We start from the raw sequence: 18,650 nt of genomic DNA on the forward strand, positions 1-18,650 counted from the left end.
CTAAAGCGGAACTTCAGATGAGTTGAGGAGGGGTCTAAAATGAGTTAAGGAGAGGCATGAGATGAGCAGAGGTGGGGCATGAGATAAAAATGGGCATAGGTGGAGCTTGAGATGCACAAAGGGGAAGCTTAGAGATAAACAGAGACAAAGTTTGTAGATGAAGAGAGTCAGAACTTGATTGTGAGCAGAGGTGGAGCATAGAGATAAGAAGAGGAGGGCTTGTAGATGAGCAGAGGTGGTGGCCCGAGATAAGCAGGGGTGGAAGCTGAGATGAACATAGGTAGAGCCTCAAATGAGCATGGGTGGAACCTGTGAGAAAAGGCAGAACCTGAGATGAGCAAAGTGGAAATGGGAAGATAAACAGAAATGGGGTTTGGAGATGAAAATTGTCAGAATTTGTAGACTGGGAAAGGCAGAGCCAGATATAAGCGGAGATGGAGCTTGGAGATAAGATGAGTAGAGGCTTAGAGAAGAGCAGAGGTTCAGGAGTCACCATCCAAAATTAATTCTGAGCCTCCATTTCTCGTGCAGTCAATGTATGGCTGGTGTCTGTTTGTGGTGTAAGGCCCTGATCACCACCTCTGCGCCTCAAAGCTCCTCTCTAGTTATGAGAATCCGAAGCTGTGACAGTCGTGTTCTGCCCGGACCTGAGGCGCTTGTTAAACTTGTGTGGTAAACTCCTCCTCGATGTGAGTAGTTCATAACTTGTTTATGGCCCAGATTTAACTAGTTCTATATATATCTATACAGAGGTGACTCCTCTCATCGGTGAACGCTACAGTCGTCGCCTCTTCCCAGCCTGCAATAGCTGATAACAGAGAGTAATAGATTATATTATTATGTCCTCCAATTGCCTCTCACCAGTGATGGCTGATACCAGGGAGTAATAGATTGTAGGTCTTTTATTATATAAAAATACTTCACGTGACACAAATACGATACAATACAAAATAAAACACAACAGAACAAAGCATAAGAACAAAACTCCAATCAGACAAAAATCAGAAAGAAATAAACCAGAAACAGAAATAAAATGGAGAAAGTTCATGACCTACAAATCTTGGACAGGAAAGAATAATTCAAATAAAAGAAAAGAAAAAAACAAACTAAAAGGCGAAAGACAAAATAACAATAACTACATGAATACCCCAGTAAAATAATGAATAGTATAAAATCATGTAAGACCCCCAGCCCAGCTTCATTCATACTACTATATACAACCCCAGCTACATTCACACCGTCCTATATACAATATTATATACAATATATACACTATAAACACATTACACTAAACCGAATATTATAAAAGACACCGAAACACAACAAATACCTACTGGACCCACTGCCTTACCTTACTGCCACCCCCTTACACCACCACATTCACCCCACAACAGACCTAAACACAATACAGTGTCCAAAATTAACTATATATATATATATATATATATATTTATATATATATATATATATATATATATATATACACTACAGACCTAAAGTTTGGACACACCTTCTCATTTAAAGATTTTTCTGTATTTTCATGACTATAAAAATTGTAAATTTACACTGAAGGCATAAAAACTATGTGGAATTATATACCTAAAGGGACACTGTCACCTGAATTTGTAGGGAACAATCTTCAGCCATGGGGATGGGGTTTTCGGGTGTTTGATTCACCCTTTCCTTACCCGCTGGCTGCAATATTGGATTGCAGTTCATTCTCTGTCCTCCGTAGTACACGCCTGCACAAGGTAATCTTGCATTGCGCAGGTGTATACTATGGAGGACTGAGAATGAACTTCAATCCAATATTGCAGCCAGCATGCAGCCAGCGGGTAAGGAAAGGGTGAATCAAACACCTGAAAACCCCGCCTCCATGGCTGAAGATTGTTCCCTCCAAATTCAGGTGACAGTGTCCCTTTAACAAAAAAGTGTGAAACATCTAAAATTATATCTTATATTCTAGGTTCTTCAAAGTAGCCACCTTTTGCTTTGATGACTGCTTTGCACACTCTTGGTATTCTCTTGATGAGCTTCAAGAGGTAGTCACCGGGAATGGTTTTCACTTCACAGGTGTGCCCTTGCAGGTTTAATAAGTGGGATTTCTTGTCTTATAAATGGGGTTGGAACCATCAGTTGTGTTGAGCAGAAGTCTGGTGGATACACAGCTGATAGTCCTACTGAATAGACTGTTAGAATTTGTATTATGGCAAGAAAAAAAGCAACTAAGGTAAGAAAAACGAGTGGCCATCATTACTTTAAGAAATGAAGGTCAGTCAGTCCGAAAAATTGGGAAAACTTTGAAAGTGTCCCCAAGTGCAGTTGCAAAAACCATCAAGCGCTACAAAGAAACTGGCTCACATGAGGACCGCCCCACATCTCTACAACAACTGTTAAGAGGAGACTTTGTGCAGCAGGCCTTCATGGTAAAATAGCTGCTTGGAAACCACTGCTAAGGACAGGCAACAAGCAGAGGAGACTTCATTGGGCTAAAGAACACAAGGAATGGACATTAGACCAGTGGAAATCTGTGCTTTGGTCTGACGAGTCCAAATTTGAGATCTTTGGTTCCAACCACCGTGTCTTTGTGCGACACAGAAAAGGTGAACGGATGGAATCTACATGCCTGGTTGCCACCGTGAAGCATGGAGGAGGTGTAATGGTGTGGCGATGCTTTGGTGGTGACACTGTTGGAGATTTATTCAAAATTGAAGGCATACTGAGCATGGCTACCACAGCATCTTGCAGCGGCATGCTATTCCATCCGGTTTACGTTTAGTTGGACCATCATTTATTTTTCAACAGGAGAATGACCCCAAACACACCTCCAGGCTGTGTAAGGGCTATTTGATCAAGAAGGAGGGTGATGGGGTAGAACGCCAGATGACCTGGCCTCCAAAGTCACCAGACCTATCGAGATGGTTTGGGGTGAGCTGGACCGCAGAGTGAAGGCAAAAGGGCCAACAAGTGCTAAGCATCTCTGGGAACTCCTTCAAGATTGTTGGAAGACCATTCCCAGTGACTACCTCTTGAAGCTCATCAAGAGAATATCAAGAGTGTGTAAAGCAGCCATCAAAGCAAAAGGTGGCTACTTTGAAGAACCTAGAAAATAAGACATAATTTCAGTTGTTTCACACTTTTTTGTTAAGTATATAATTTATAATTCCACATGTGTTAATAGTTTGTAAGTAGCGCCAGTTTCATAGAATGGGACATCTGAAAAAAAAAAAAAAACAAGATGTTAAAAATATTAAAGTATAAAACAATAATTCACAATAAAAGAGGTACAGTAGAAAGAATCACTATATTTTACATAATTTGATTCAATTTAAAGTCTACATTAAGACCATGTGGTTTTAAGGTATTTAATTTCATTATCCATTCCAGTTCTCTCTTTTTAAGTAACCGTACACGGTCCCCCCCTCTTCTCTGAACAGGTATCATGTCTATGATGCGAAAACGCAATGGTTTCTCTGTATGCGATTTTTTTCAACAAAATGTTTTGGCACAGGTAAGTCCATACGTTTTTTCCTTATGGTATGTCGGTGTTGGTTAATCCGTGTTTTAAAATCACATGTCGTTTCACCGACATACCACAAAGAACAGGGACATTGCAACAAATACACAACAAACTCTGAATCACATGTCAGAAAATGTTGTATCCTATATTCTTCATGAGTAACAGGATGGAAGAAATTAGACTCTTTAAGCATTAAAGTGCAATTGATGCATGAAAGACAAGGAAAGCAACCCTTCCTATCATGGCCAGAAAGTGTAGTTTGGCTGGATTTCTTAAAAGAGCCAATATCTGATTTTATCAAACTTAAAGCAATAGTACGATTGCGTTTATAGGAAAAAATTGGTGGCTTTGAAAATTCTGGCACAATGTGGTAGGCATTTATGCAACATATCCCAATGTTTATGTATGACGTTCGAAATCCTACCACTTTCCTCACAGAATTCTTTCACAAAAGGTATACGATCAAGTTCTCTTTTTTAAAAAAAATTTCTGGAAAAGGTCTTCTCTTCTTAATGAATCAACTTTACTTTTCTGAAATTTTAATAAATTATTTGGGTAACCTCTATCTAAAAATGTTTTTAGGGTGGCCTCCTTAGATTTTTCCAATGGATTATCATCACTTTCAATTCTCTTAGTCCTGATAAGTTGACTAAAGGGGATAGATTCTTTAGTTCTTTTTGGGTGCTGGCTATTAAAGAGCAAAAGATCATTCTTATCTGTCATTTTTGAATACAATTGAGTGACAAGTTTGTTGTTTTTAAATTTTATACTAACATCCAAAAACTGGATGTCAGTGTTAGAATGCACAAGGGTAAATTTAATTGTCATCCACTGTATTCAAAAAATCGTAAAATTCCATCAATGAACTTTCTGTACCAGTCCAAATTAAAAAGATGTCATCTATGTATCTCCACCACGCAGCTACATAGCTATAGTGGTGGGACACATAGATAAAATTCTCTTCAAGGACACTCACGACTATATTTGCATATGTGGGCGCCATGTTAGCGCCCATGGCGACTCCCCGCAATTGCAAATAAAAAGTGTCACCAAACAAAAAATAATTTCTGGTCAGTACCAGTTCAAAAAGTTGTAATATAAATTTTCTTGTTTCCACAGAATATTGAGTAGTCTGTAATTTTTTATTCACTGCATCAAGGCCTTTTCCATGTTCAATAGATGTATATAATGATGTTACGCCAAATGATGCTAATATCACCTCACCTACTATTTCTATTCCACTGATTTTTTTTTTCAAGAAAATCTGTGGTATCCCTGATGAATGACTCTGCATGGTTGGCAATTGGATTAAGAATTCTATCAAGAAAAATTCCAATATGGGATAAGATGGAATCACAACCTGAGACAATGGGCCGACCCCGAGGATGCACGAGAGACTTATGTATCTTTGGCAAAATGTATATCACCGATGTAATTGGGTATTTTGCAATCAAAAATTCATACAAATCCTGGTCAATTATCTGCATCTCAAGAGCATTATCAAGGATAAATTTTATATCTCTTGCAATATCAAATTTAGGGTCATAAAAAAGTCTCTCGTACACCTCCGGGTCAGCCAACTGCCTATAAATTTCCTCTAGGTAATCTTTTTTGTCCATAATGACAAGTGCACCACCTTTATCTGCATTTTTTATAATTATATCGTCATCATGTGCCAAATCATGCAGAGCCTCCATCTCACCTGTTGACATATTAGGATGGGAAAATTATTTTGTACATTTACTTTTCAACTTTTCTAAGTCATTGTTCACAGCTGATATAAATGCCTCTATTACAGGGGAAGTCTCAGGAGGAATAAAATTACTTTTTTTAGTCAAGGCCAATTGTTTAAAATTCAGATCACTATTGGAGTTTTTTTCTATTTTAGTTGCAGTGCAAAACCATTCCTTTAATTTAATAGATCTTAAAAAAATCGCTGAATATCAACATTCAATTGGAACCAGTTCACATGTGTGCTTAGACCAAAAGACAGTCCCTTATTTAAAACTGATATTTGATTTTCAGTCAGAATTTTATTTGAAATATTTACTACCAGACTTGTTCCTTGCTCCTTGTCGCCATTTGTTTTTCCACCGGTGATTTGTTTTTCCCCTTTTTTCTCTTTTTTGCTGTCTCCGATGGTTTTTTCCTCCCCTTTTCCTGTTGATTTCATTTTGTCTTTTAACGAATCTGGTCCTAAAAAAATCACAGTTAGATGACAACATTTCATTATTACACATCTTAAAGTTGTCTCTCTTCGTCCAGTGACCTTTTTTCCAAGTTCCTGAATTTTCCTTTTGCCAATTATAGATATTTCCATCTTTATAGTCATCCATATCTCAATTCCATTTCCTACTCTTCACATCTTCTAATTCAGTACGCAATTTGTCCATCTTATTTTTTAAAGACTCTTTAAAATTATTCCATTCATCTTCCTTCATAAGACATTTTATTTCAAGTTCAACCTGTGCTATTTCAGAATTCAACCTCTTTGTCTCCTGTTGCAGATATTCAATATTAAGAAGAATAATATCCAATGATGGAGTACTTAGGAAGGCGGCATCCACTTCCACTCCCCCCAGTATTCTTTCTCCATCCTCACTGGTATAAGCAAAAACACCAGGTTCAGACATAATATTTTCCACAGCCCACACTGGAAAATATAAAAAACTACAAAAAATAAAAAGACAAAAAAAGAAAAAGGAAAAATAGTCTGATGCAATTTCCACGGAGCATAATACAAAGATCAAAATTGGAACAGCATCCAATATTACCACAGTTGTCGTGCAACGCTTCCCAAACCAATGATCCAATGGCTTCCAATAATAAGAACAAAAAAATTAAAAAAAGTGGGCTTTAATGCCTGAATGGCGTGGCAACGTTTCGGATATGGTATCCTTTTTCAAGCAGTGAACATACAAGTGAATTGAGTTTATATAGAAAACACACATGTGCTACAATAATGGATTATTAACAGTATTTAGCCTTTTCGAACATCTATAATATAACGCTGGGAGCGTCACTCTGTCCGAAGCCTTTATAGACTGCGCAAGCGCCGGCGCAGTCTGGACAGCACAGAGTGACGCTCCCAGGAGATCGCGGTGTGCGTAAGCACTGAACGCACACCGCGATCTCCAACGGATAGCAGGGACGCGCCAGGAGGGTAAGTATGCTATATTCACCTGTCTGTCCCGTTCCAGCGCTGCGCGCCGCTCCATCTTCCGGGTCCTCTGCCTGTGACGTTCAGAGTTCTGAGGGAGCGATGACATGCTTAATGCGCGCCGCCCTCTGACTGAACAGTCACAGCCAGAGGAGCCGGAAGAGGGAGCGGCACGCAATGCTGGATCACGGCCAGGTGAATATAGCAAGTGCTGGGGGGCCTGAGTTAGCGGCAATACCGGCACCTGACCCCCACAGCGCGCCGGTGTCCCCGCCTCAGGCCCCCCAGCACTCGGTGCCCAGCGACGATAGGTGAGTATGGTATTTTTTTTATATATCGCAGCAGCATAAGGGGCATATACTATGGAGCATCTTATGGGGCCATCAACCATAATGGAGCAGTGTACGGGGGCATATAGTATGGAGCATCTTATGGGGCCATCAACCACAACCATAATGGGGCAGTGTACGAGGGCATATAGTATGGAGCATCTTATGGGGCCATCAACCATAATGGAGCAGTGTACGGGGGCATATAGTATGGAGCATCTTATGGGGCCATCAACCATAATGGAGCAGTGTACAGGGGCATATAGTATGGAGCATCTTAAGGGCCATCAACCATAATGGAGCAGTGTACGGGGGCATATAGGATGGAGCATCTTATGGGGCCATCAACCATAATGGAGCAGTGTATGGGGGCATATAGTATGGAGCATCTTATGGGGGCCATAAACCTTTATGGAGCAGTGTATGGGGGCATATACTATGGAGCATCTTATGGGGGCCATAAACCTTTATGGAGCAGTGTACGGGGCATATAATATGGAACTTCTTTTGGGGGCCATAAACCTTTATGGAGCAGCGTATGGGGCATATGGATGGGAGCAGCACATGACAGAACGGGGGCGCAGGATGGGTGCAGCACATGACAGGATAGGGGCGCAGGATGGGAGCAGCACATGACAGAACGGGGGTGCAGGCTGGGAGCAGCACATGACAGAATGGAGGCGCAGGATGGGTGCAGCACATGACAGAATGGAGGCGCAGGATGGGTGCAGCACATGACAGGATGAGGACGCAGGATGGAGCAGCACATGACAGGATAGGGGCGCAGGATGGAGCAGCTCATGACAGGATGGAGACCACATACCAATATAAATGCTCGCCACCCGGGCGTAGAACGGGTTCAATAGCTAGTCAATACATACAGTGGGGCAAAAAAGTATTTAGTCAGTCAGCAATAGTGCAAGTTCCACCACTTAAAAAGATGAGAGGCGTCTGTAATTTACATCATAGGTAGACCTCAACTATGGGAGACAAACTGAGAAAAAAAAATCCAGAAAATCACATTGTCTGTTTTTTTAACATTTTATTTGCATATTATGGTGAAAAATAAGTATTTGGTCAGAAACAAAATTTCATCTCAATACTTTGTAATATATCCTTTGTTGGCAATGACAGAGGTCAAACGTTTTCTGTAAGTCTTCACAAGGTTGCCACACACTGTTGTTGGTATGTTGGCCCATTCCTCCATGCAGATCTCCTCTAGAGCAGTGATGTTTTTGGCTTTTCGCTTGGCAACACGGACTTTCAACTCCCTCCAAAGGTTTTCTATAGGGTTGAGATCTGGAGACTGGCTAGGCCACTCCAGGACCTTGAAATGCTTCTTACGAAGCCTCTCCTTCGTTGCCCTGGCGGTGTGCTTTGGATCATTGTCATGTTGAAAGACCCAGCCACGTTTCATCTTCAATGCCCTTGCTGATGGAAGGAGGTTTGCACTCAAAATCTCACGATACATGGCCCCATTCATTCTTTCATGTACCCGGATCAGTCGTCCTGGCCCCTTTGCAGAGAAACAGCCCCAAAGCATGATGTTTCCACCACCATGCTTTACAGTAGGTATGGTGTTTGATGGATGCAACTCAGTATTCTTTTTCCTCCAAACACGACAAGTTGTGTTTCGACCAAACAGTTCCAGTTTGGTTTCATCAGACCATAGGACATTCTCCCAAAACTCCTCTGGATCATCCAAATGCTCTCTAGCAAACTTCAGACGGGCCCGCACATGTACTGGCTTAAGCAGTGGGACACGTCTGGCACTGCAGGATCTGAGTCCATGGTGGCGTAGTGTGTTACTTATGGTAGGCCTTGTTACATTGGTCCCAGCTCTCTGCAGTTCATTCACTAGGTCCCCCCGCATGGTTCTGGGATTTTTGCACACCGTTCTTGTGATCATTCTGACCCCACAGGGTGGGATTTTGCGTGGAGCCCCAGATCGAGGGAGATTATCAGTGGTCTTATATGTCTTCCATTTTCTAATTATTGCTCCCACTGTTGATTTCTTCACTCCAAGCTGGTTGGCTATTGCAGATTCAGTCTTCCCAGCCTGGTGCAGGGCTACAATTTTGTTTCTGGTGTCCTTTGACAGCTCTTTGGTCTTCACCATAGTGGAGTTTTGAGTGAGACTGTTTGAGGGTGTGCACAGGTGTCTTTTTATACTGATAACAAGTTTAAACAGGTGCCATTACTACAGGTAATGAGTGGAGGAAAGAGGAGACTCTTAAAGAAGAAGTTACAGGTCTGTGAGAGCCAGAAATCTTGATTGTTTGTTTCTGACCAAATACTTATTTTCCACCATAATATGCAAATAAATTGTTAAAAAACAGACAATGTGATTTTCTGGATTTTTTTTTCTCAGTTTATCTCCCATAGTTGAGGTCTACCTATGATGTAAATTACAGACGCCTCTCATCTTTTTAAGTGGTGGAACTTGCACTATTGCTGACTGACTAAATACTTTTTTGCCCCACTGTATATCATCCCGATCCTAATTGGTCGAGGCAACCTTTGACATCGTCGTCGCCATGGCAACCATTATGACATCTACGTCGATACTGTGCCCGTCGCTGAATCAGAAACGTGGGATTTCTACGTCCTTTATGACATCATTGTCGCTGTGCCCGTTGCTGATTGGTCGAGGCCGCCAATCAGAGACGCGGGATTTCCAGGACAGACAGATTGGACAATGATGACTCCAGAATTCGCGGCAGACTGTGCCCATCGCTGATTGGTCGAGGCAACCTTTATGACATCATCGTCGCCATGGCAACCATTATGACATCTACGTCGATACTGTGCCCGTTGCTGATTGGTCGAGGCGAATTCGCGGCAGACTGTGCCCGTCGCTGATTGGTCGAGGCAAGCTTTATGACATGATCGTCGCCATGCTGTGCCCGTCGCTGATTGGTCAGAGACGCGGGATTTCCAGGACAGACAGACAGAAAAACCCTTAGACAATTATATATATAGATAGTCAAAAAAAGTGCATAGGTGCTTTTATAAATTTATCCAAATACATTATTTATATATAGTTGCCATAAAGTGCAAAGTGATAGTGGTTAAAACTTATTAAATGATCAATCAGATCAACTCAGGTGTCCCAATCTTATGAAACAAGGTTACAGCACACTTACAATTGCAGTTTAACCCCTTCCCGACCCATGACGCCACGTAGGCGTCATGAAAGTCGGTGCCAATCCGACCCCCCCCCGTGGCTACGATCGCTCCGATTGGCTGTTGAAAGTGAAACTGCCAATCAGAGCGATTTGTAATATTTCACCTATTATTACTGGTGAAATATTACAATCCAGCCATGGCTGATGCTGCAATATCATCGGCCATGGCTGGAAACACTAATGTGCCCCAACCCGTCCTGTGCTCCGCTCCCCCTGAGCTCTTGTCCGCTCCCCCCATGCTCCAATCACCCCCCCATGCTCCAATCACCCCCCCTGCACTCCGATCCACCCCCGTGCTCCGTTCCACCCCCCCGTGCTCCGTTCAACCCCCCCGTGCTCCGTTCCACCCCCCCATGCTCCGTTCCACCCCCCCGCGCTCCGATCCACCCCCCCATGCTTCGATCCCCCCCGTGCTCCCCCCCACCCCATCATACTTACCGATCCTGCCGGGGTCCGTCCGTCTTCTCCCTGGGCGCCGCCATCTTCCAAAATGGCGGGTGCATGCGCAGTGCGCCCGCCGAATCTGCCGGCCGGCAGATTCGTTCCAAAGTGCATTTTGATCACTGAGATATAATCTATCTCAGTGATCAAAATAAACAAAATAATAAATGACCCCCCCCCCTTTGTCACCCCCATAGGTAGAGACAATAAAACAATAAAGAATTTTTTTTTTCCACTAATGTTAGAATAGGGTTAGGGGTAGGGTTAGGGGTAGGGTTAGGGCTAGGGTTAGGGGTAGGGTTAGGACTAGGGTTAGAGCTAGGGGTAGGGGTAGGGTTAGGGCTAGGGTTAGGGGTAGGGCTTCGGTATGTGCACACGTATTCTGGTCCTCTGCGGATTTGATAAATCCGCAGTGCTAAACCGTTGCGGATTTACCGCGTTTTTTCTGCGCATTTCACTGCGGTTTTACAACTGCGATTTTTTTTTATATAATTATCAATTTTTTGGCTTAATATATGGTCATTTAGTGTATCTGCGGGTGACAGGAGAAACATGGGGGATTTTCCACACGAAAAAGCGTTAACAGAGTGCATTACCCGCGGCATAACGCGGTCCGTTACCGCTGGCATTAACCCTGTGTGAGCGGTGATTGGAGGGGAGTATGGAGCGGGCGCCGGGCACTGACTGCAGGGGAGTAGGGAGGGACTAATCGGACTGTGGCCGTCGCTGATTGGTTGCGGCAGCCATGACAGACAGACGGACGGAAGTACCCCTTAGACAATTATATATATATATATATTTTAGTTTTATTTATTTTATTTTATTTTTTAAACTACCGTATATATAAACACACACCCGTAGAAGCGCCAGTCGGGCGTGAAACGGCCGTCGTAAGGCTTGCCGCACTCTGCATACTTGTACCCCCGGCCGTGAAGATTTTATTGTAAAGAAATAAAGATACCTGTCTTGGAAGGATCGGCGAGTGCTGCCTTTTCTTTTCTTCGTTGTTGGAATATATATATATATATATATATATATATATATATATATATATATATATATATATGTATATATATATATATATATATATATATGTGTATATATATATATATATGTATATATATATATATATATATATATATATATTGTAGCATGGCTAAAGGGTTTGTAGTCGATGGGAGGTATGTGCCACATAAGTGCCTGGTTGCTGTAATGTAGCCCGGAGTATTCCTTTCTTGCACATAATCTTGTATATGTGTTTCAGGACCTGTGGTAATGTCAGACCACATGGCTAATCATGTGATGGGTTACTGGGTGGGGTTAGCTCTTTATAAGACTGGCTAATCATTTACACAGCAGATATGTGTGGAGGTGAAACCCTCCTGAGTGTGTTACGGCTTCAGGACTGAGCCGGATGAACTGGACACTTGCTTTTCTTTGCCTGAACCAAAGGCCCATTTTGCTTTCTGTTATTTGCCACATGGTTTATGAAGCAATAAACCCAGTGAACTTTAAAGGAACACGTCTCCTGAGTGTCAGCCGTCGCAGCTGAGTGAGTGAAATCCTTACAATTGGTGGTAGACGTGCGAGCAGCGTTCCCAGCGGAGACGTGAGTTTATTTTTGAATGTCCTGGGTCAAGGCTGTTGCAAGCCAGCAAGCATTGCCGGAGAAAATGGAGGACCTGCTGAAACACTTGGTCCAGATGCAGTCACAGCAGGAGCAAAGGCAGCAAGAGACCAACAGGCTGTTGATGCAGCAGATACAACAGAGCCAGCAGGAGCAACGGCAGAGTCAGCAGGAGCAACGGCAGCAGATGCAGCAGAGCCAGCAGGAGCATCAGCAGCAGATGCAGCTTCTGGCAACCGCCATCCAGGGCAAGGCGAGCGCCCCAACCCCAGGTTTGGCTGATGACACCCACGTCCGGAAGACGGTAAGACGCGCATTGCAGAAAATGACTCCCGGGGATGATGTTGAGGCCTTCCTGACGGTGTTTGAGAGGGTCGCTGAGAGGGAAAAACTTCCGCCAGAGCAGTGGGCAGAGGTACTTGCGCCATACCTGACGGGAGAACCCCAGAAGGCGTACTATGATTTGACCTTGCAGGATGCCAAAGAGTATCACAAATTGAAAGCCGAGATTCTCGCACGTTTGGGGGTGACACTGACTGTCAGGGCACAGCGAGTTCACTCCTGGGGCTATCACCGGGACAAACCACCTCGTTCCCAAATGTTTGATCTGTTGCACCTGGTCCAGAAATGGCTGCAGCCAGAATCCTCTGCGCCTGCACAGATGGTAGAACGGGTGATGATGGATCGGTTTGTCCATTCCCTCCCGAGGCCTATACAGTCTTGGGTTGCCCAGGGTGATCCCCAGAATGCCGACGAGCTGATCGGACTGGTTGAGAGATACCAAGGGTTGGAAGGCTCCTTCGGGAGGCAGCCCATGCCGTACTGGGGGTCCCAGAAGGCAGCTGAGTCCCAAAAAGGGGTGGTGCGTCCAAGGTCACAAAGGGCGGGGGAGGTGGTGCCCAAGGTCCCCACGGGTGATATTATTTGTTGGAGGTGCCACAAGCCAGGACATATAGCTGCCCGTTGTTCCCAAACCACTGAGCGGATGGACTGCAGCATGGGACGCCGTTGTTCATACTATGCGTATCCAGCCTGTAGTGTGAACTCTCCATCCAACGAGGGACCTCAAGCGTGTCCCGTAAAGGTGAACGGTCGAGCAGTAACGGCACTGTTAGACTCGGGGAGCCTAGTGACCCTGGTGAGGGCCACTTTTCCTCTCCACCTGCTCCCAGGAAAGAAGGTCGGAGTGCGGTGCATACATGGTGATGCAAAGGACTACCCTATGGCCAGGGTGGACATTGAAACGGCATGTGGCACTGAGTCCCACATAGTCGGCGTGGTTCAGGACTTGTTGCACCCTATAATTATTGGCCGGGATTTCTGTTTGTTTTGGGATTTGTGGGGAAATGGTTCTGAGCTCCCTGGCAGGGAACCAGTGAACCCTGGAAGGGTATCGCCACACCCAGAGGCAGACAGTTTTCCTTTTTGTGTTCTGGTTGGGGATGAGGAGGAAGTATCCCCTACATCTGACATTCTGGAGTTAGAAGTTACCGGTGAAAATTTTGGGACTGCCCAACATAGGGACCCAACTCTGAGGGAAGCCTTTAATAATGTCACAGTTATTGACGGGGTGGTACAGGAGCCGGGGGCAGACACAAGATTTCCCCATTTTCTGTTGAGGGGGGAGTTGTTGTACCGTGTCACGAAAATACGGGAGGAGTTGGTAGAGCAGTTGATAGTGCCGGGTCCGTATAGACGGAAAGTGTTGGACATGGCCCATTCACACATCTTGGGTGGACACCTGGGGGTGGAAAAAACGCAGGAACGGGTTGTGCAGAGGTTCTATTGGCCTGGGTGTCACCGGGAAATAGTGAACTATTGCAGGTCCTGCCCTACATGTCAGCTAACTGCTCCTACTCCTCATTTCCGGAACCCCCTTGTGCCACTGCCCATTATTGAGGTACCGTTCGAGAGAATTGCCATGGACTTGGTCGGTCCCTTAGTTAAATCAGCTCGGGGCCATCAGTATATATTAGTCATCCTGGACTATGCCACACGCTATCCTGAGGCAATTCCCTTGAGAAATTCTTCCTCAAAAAGCATAGCCCGCGAGTTGGTCCATGTCTTTTCCCGGACAGGTCTGCCAAAGGAGATCCTGACTGACCAGGGTACACCTTTCATGAGCAAGGTGATGAGGGAGTTATGCAAAGCCCTGAAGATCTCCCAGTTGAGGACCTCGGTGTACCATCCCCAGTCAGATGGCCTTGTTGAGAGGTTTAACAAGACACTAAAGAGCATGCTGAGAAAAGCTATAGAGAAAGACGGTAGAGACTGGGATTGTCTCTTACCCTATCTGATGTTTTCCATTCGTGAAGTTCCACAGGCCTCCACAGGGTTCTCACCGTTTGAGCTTCTATATGGCCGACATCCACGAGGACTCCTGGATATAGCCAAGGAAACCTGGGAGGCCGAAGTCACACCCCACAGAAGCGTCATTGAGCATGTGGCCCTGATGCAGCAGAGGATTGCAAAGGTGATGCCTATCGTGAAAGAACACCTTCTCCAAGCACAAGAAGCTCAAGCCAGGGTCTACAACCGGTCTGCAAGAGTGAGGCAGTTCAATCCGGGAGACCGAGTTCTTGTGTTAGTTCCAACGGTGGAAAGCAAGTTGTTGGCCAAATGGCAAGGGCCATTTGAGGTTGTCGAGAAACTTGGTGAGGTAAATTATAAAATTCACCAACCAGGAAGACGGAAACCATTCCAAGTTTACCATGTCAACCTCATCAAGCCATGGCAAGATAGAGAGCCGACAGCAACTCCATCATTGTTAAGCAACCCAGAAGGTGAGGTTGGAGCGGTTACTATAGCAGAGACGCTATCAAAGACCCAGAAACAGCAGTGCCGGGAGTTACTCCAGAAAAACAGGGACCTGTTTTCAGAATTGCCAGGATACACGAAGGTCATAGAGCACGAGGTCCTAACAGAGCCACATGTGCGGGTGAATGTGAAACCTTATCGTATTCCTGAGGCTCGTCGAGAAGTTATCTCCAAGGAAGTGGAGCGTATGTTGAGGCTTGGGGTCATTGAGGAATCCAAGAGCGGTTGGTCGAGCCCAATTGTCCTGGTCCCAAAACCTGATGGAGAGTGGAGGTTTTGCAACGACTATCGGAAGTTGAATGAAGTCTCCAAGTTCGACGCTTATCCCATGCCCCGTATTGATGAGCTCATCGAAAGGCTTGGGCACGCCAGATATATATCCACCTTGGATTTGACAAAGGGGTATTGGCAGATCCCCATGGCACAGGAAGCCAAGGAGAAGACGGCCTTTTCGACACCTGATGGATGCTTCCAATATGCCCGGATGCCGTTTGGCCTACAGGGAGCTCCGGCGACCTTCCAGAGGGCTATGGATAGAGTCCTTGCACCCCATAAGGCCTACGCTGCTGCGTACCTAGATGATATCGTCATCTTTAGCCCGGACTGGGAGAGTCATCTGGAGAAAGTCCAAGCGGTGTTGGATGCTATAAGAGAGGCCGGATTTACTATAAACCCGAAGAAGTGCGCCTTGGGTAAAGAAGAAGCTAAGTACCTTGGATACATAGTGGGTCATGGAGAAATAAAACCCCAAATCAATAAAGTGGAGGCAATCCAAACATGGCCAAAACCAGTTTCCAAGAAACAAGTTAAAACCTTCCTGGGAATCGTGGGATATTACAGGAGGTTCATCCCAAACTTCGCCACGATGGCTGCGCCTCTGACTGACCTGCTAAAAGGGACAAAATCAGTAATGGTTAAGTGGTCCGAAGAAACAGAGTCAGCCTTCCAAGAAATGAAAAACGCTTTGTGTAAGCAACCTGTTCTGATGGCCCCAAACTTCAAGAAAGAGTTTATTCTTCAGACAGATGCCTCAGATGTTGGGGTGGGAGCAGTCCTTTCCCAAGAACTACATGGGGAGGAGCATCCTGTTCTCTATCTGAGTAGGAAGCTGTCCTCATCTGAAAAGAACTACTCAGTCGTTGAGAAGGAGTGCTTGGCCATAAAATGGGCAGTGGACACATTGCGGTACTATCTGCTGGGACGTAAATTTAGACTGGTATCTGACCATGCCCCGCTTAGGTGGATGAGAGAAACGAAAGGAAGAAATGCTAGAGTCACCCGTTGGTTCTTAGCCCTGCAGGACTTCAGTTTCCATGTGGAACATAGGGCCGGAAAGCTGCACGGTAATGCGGATGCCCTATCGAGAATCCCTTGTTTAGTGGGGGAAAGTGCCAAGCCCCACGGCTTTAGGCAGAGGGGGAGGTATGTAGCATGGCTAAAGGGTTTGTAGTCGATGGGAGGTATGTGCCACATAAGTGCCTGGTTGCTGTAATGTAGCCCGGAGTATTCCTTTCTTGCACATAATCTTGTATATGTGTTTCAGGACCTGTGTATAGTGGATGCTTTCCTGAAACGGAAAGTACTTGCAAGCAGCATAATACAAAGAATAGCTGGTTTACCCAGAATCCTTTGCAGTAGGCGGAGCTATGCAAATCATCTCTTTCCACCCCTGTCTAATCCACAGCGCTTGGAACCGCCAAGCGTGCAATGCTGCAGATTAGTTTCTAAATTTACACAGCCAACCAATTCCTACCTGTGGACACGTGTTTCGGGCTTTAGGCCCTCATCAGCACAGGGCTGGAATTGGTTGGCTGTATGGAGTGGGGCTTGGTGAGCAAGCGATACATACATGCTGGCCACCTTAGGGAGAGACCCAAGTTGGGCTAAATGTAGCGGGACGAAAGAGACCGAAAAGCCCTCTACTTAAAGGAAATACATAGTGGATGCTTTCCTGAAACGGAAAGTACTTGCAAGCAGCATAATACAAAGAATAGCTGGTTTACCCAGAATCCTTTGCAGTAGGCGGAGCTATGCAAATCATCTCTTTCCACCCCTGTCTAATCCACAGCGCTTGGAACCGCCAAGCGTGCAATGCTGCAGATTAGTTTCTAAATTTACACAGCCAACCAATTCCTACCTGTGGACACGTGTTTCGGGCTTTAGGCCCTCATCAGCACAGGGCTGGAATTGGTTGGCTGTATGGAGTGGGGCTCGGTTCCAAGCGCTGTGGATTAGACAGGGGTGGAAAGAGATGATTTGCATAGCTCCGCCTACTGCAAAGGATTCTGGGTAAACCAGCTATTCTTTGTATTATGCTGCTTGCAAGTACTTTCCGTTTCAGGAAAGCATCCACTATGTATTTCCTTTAAGTAGAGGGCTTTTCGGTCTCTTTCGTCCCGCTACATTTAGCCCAACTTGGGTCTCTCCCTAAGGTGGCTAGCATGTATGTATCAGGACCTGTGGTAATGTCAGACCACATGGCTAATCATGTGATGGGTTACTGGGTGGGGTTAGCTCTTTATAAGACTGGCTAATCCTTTACACAGCAGATATGTGTGGAGGTGAAACCCTCCTGAGTGTGTTACGGCTTCAGGACTGAGCCGGATGAACTGGACACTTGCTTTTCTTTGCCTGAACCAAAGGCCCATTTTGCTTTCTGTTATTTGCCACATGGTTTATGAAGCAATAAACCCAGTGAACTTTAAAGGAACACGTCTCCTGAGTGTCAGCCGTCGCAGCTGAGTGAGTGAAATCCTTACAATATATATATATATATATATATATATATATATATATATATATATATATATATATATATATATATATATATACAGTGGGGCAAAAAAGTATTTAGTCAGTCAGCAATAGTGCAAATTCCACCACTTAAAAAGATGAGAGGCGTCTGTAATTTACATCATAGGTAGACCTCAACTATGGGAGACAAACTGAGAAAAAAAAATCCAGAAAATCACATTGTCTGTTTTTTTTATCATTTTTTTGCATATTATGGTGGAAAATAAGTATTTGGTCAGAAACAAACAATCAAGATTTCTGGCTCTCACAGACCTGTAACTTCTTCTTTAAGAGTCTCCTCTTTCCTCCACTCATTACCTGTAGAAATGGCACCTGTTTAAAATTGTTATCAGTATAAAAAGACACCTGTGCACACCCTCAAACAGTCTGACTCCAAACTCCACTATGGTGAAGACCAAAGAGCTGTCAAAGGACACCAGAAACAAAATTGTAGCCCTGCACCAGGCTGGGAAGACTGAATCTGCAATAGCCAACCAGCTTGGAGTGAAGAAATCAACAGTGGGAGCAATAATTAGAAAATGGAAGACATACAAGACCACTGATAATCTCCCTCGATCTGGGGCTCCATGCAAAATCCCACCCCGGGGGGTCAGAATGATCACAAGAACGGTGAGCAAAAATCCCAGAACCACGCGGGGGGACCTAGTGAATGAACTGCAGAGAGCTGGGACCAATGTAACAAGGCCTACCATAAGTAACACACTACGCCACCATGGACTCAGATCCTGCAGTGCCAGACGTGTCCCACTGCTTG

At 44.7% G+C, this 18,650-nt stretch overlaps 1 long non-coding RNA gene across 1 annotated transcript in view; it reads right to left on the minus strand.

Annotated features, from left to right (window-relative positions):
- Positions 1–3,112: 3,112 nt before the first annotated feature.
- The window catches only part of LOC138658111 (uncharacterized), a 49,310-nt gene continuing 33,772 nt past the window's right edge, over positions 3,113–18,650 (minus strand). Inside the window, exons 2-3 of the long non-coding RNA XR_011317348.1 lie at positions 5,574–5,716; positions 3,113–3,216 (exon numbers count right to left, since the gene is read on the minus strand). This is a non-coding gene — a long non-coding RNA (uncharacterized lncRNA). The remainder of the gene's footprint in view (positions 3,217–5,573; positions 5,717–18,650) is intronic.

Source organism: Ranitomeya imitator, chromosome 1, assembly GCF_032444005.1.
Source record: "Ranitomeya imitator isolate aRanImi1 chromosome 1, aRanImi1.pri, whole genome shotgun sequence".
Classification (NCBI taxonomy): Eukaryota; Metazoa; Chordata; class Amphibia; order Anura; family Dendrobatidae; genus Ranitomeya; species Ranitomeya imitator.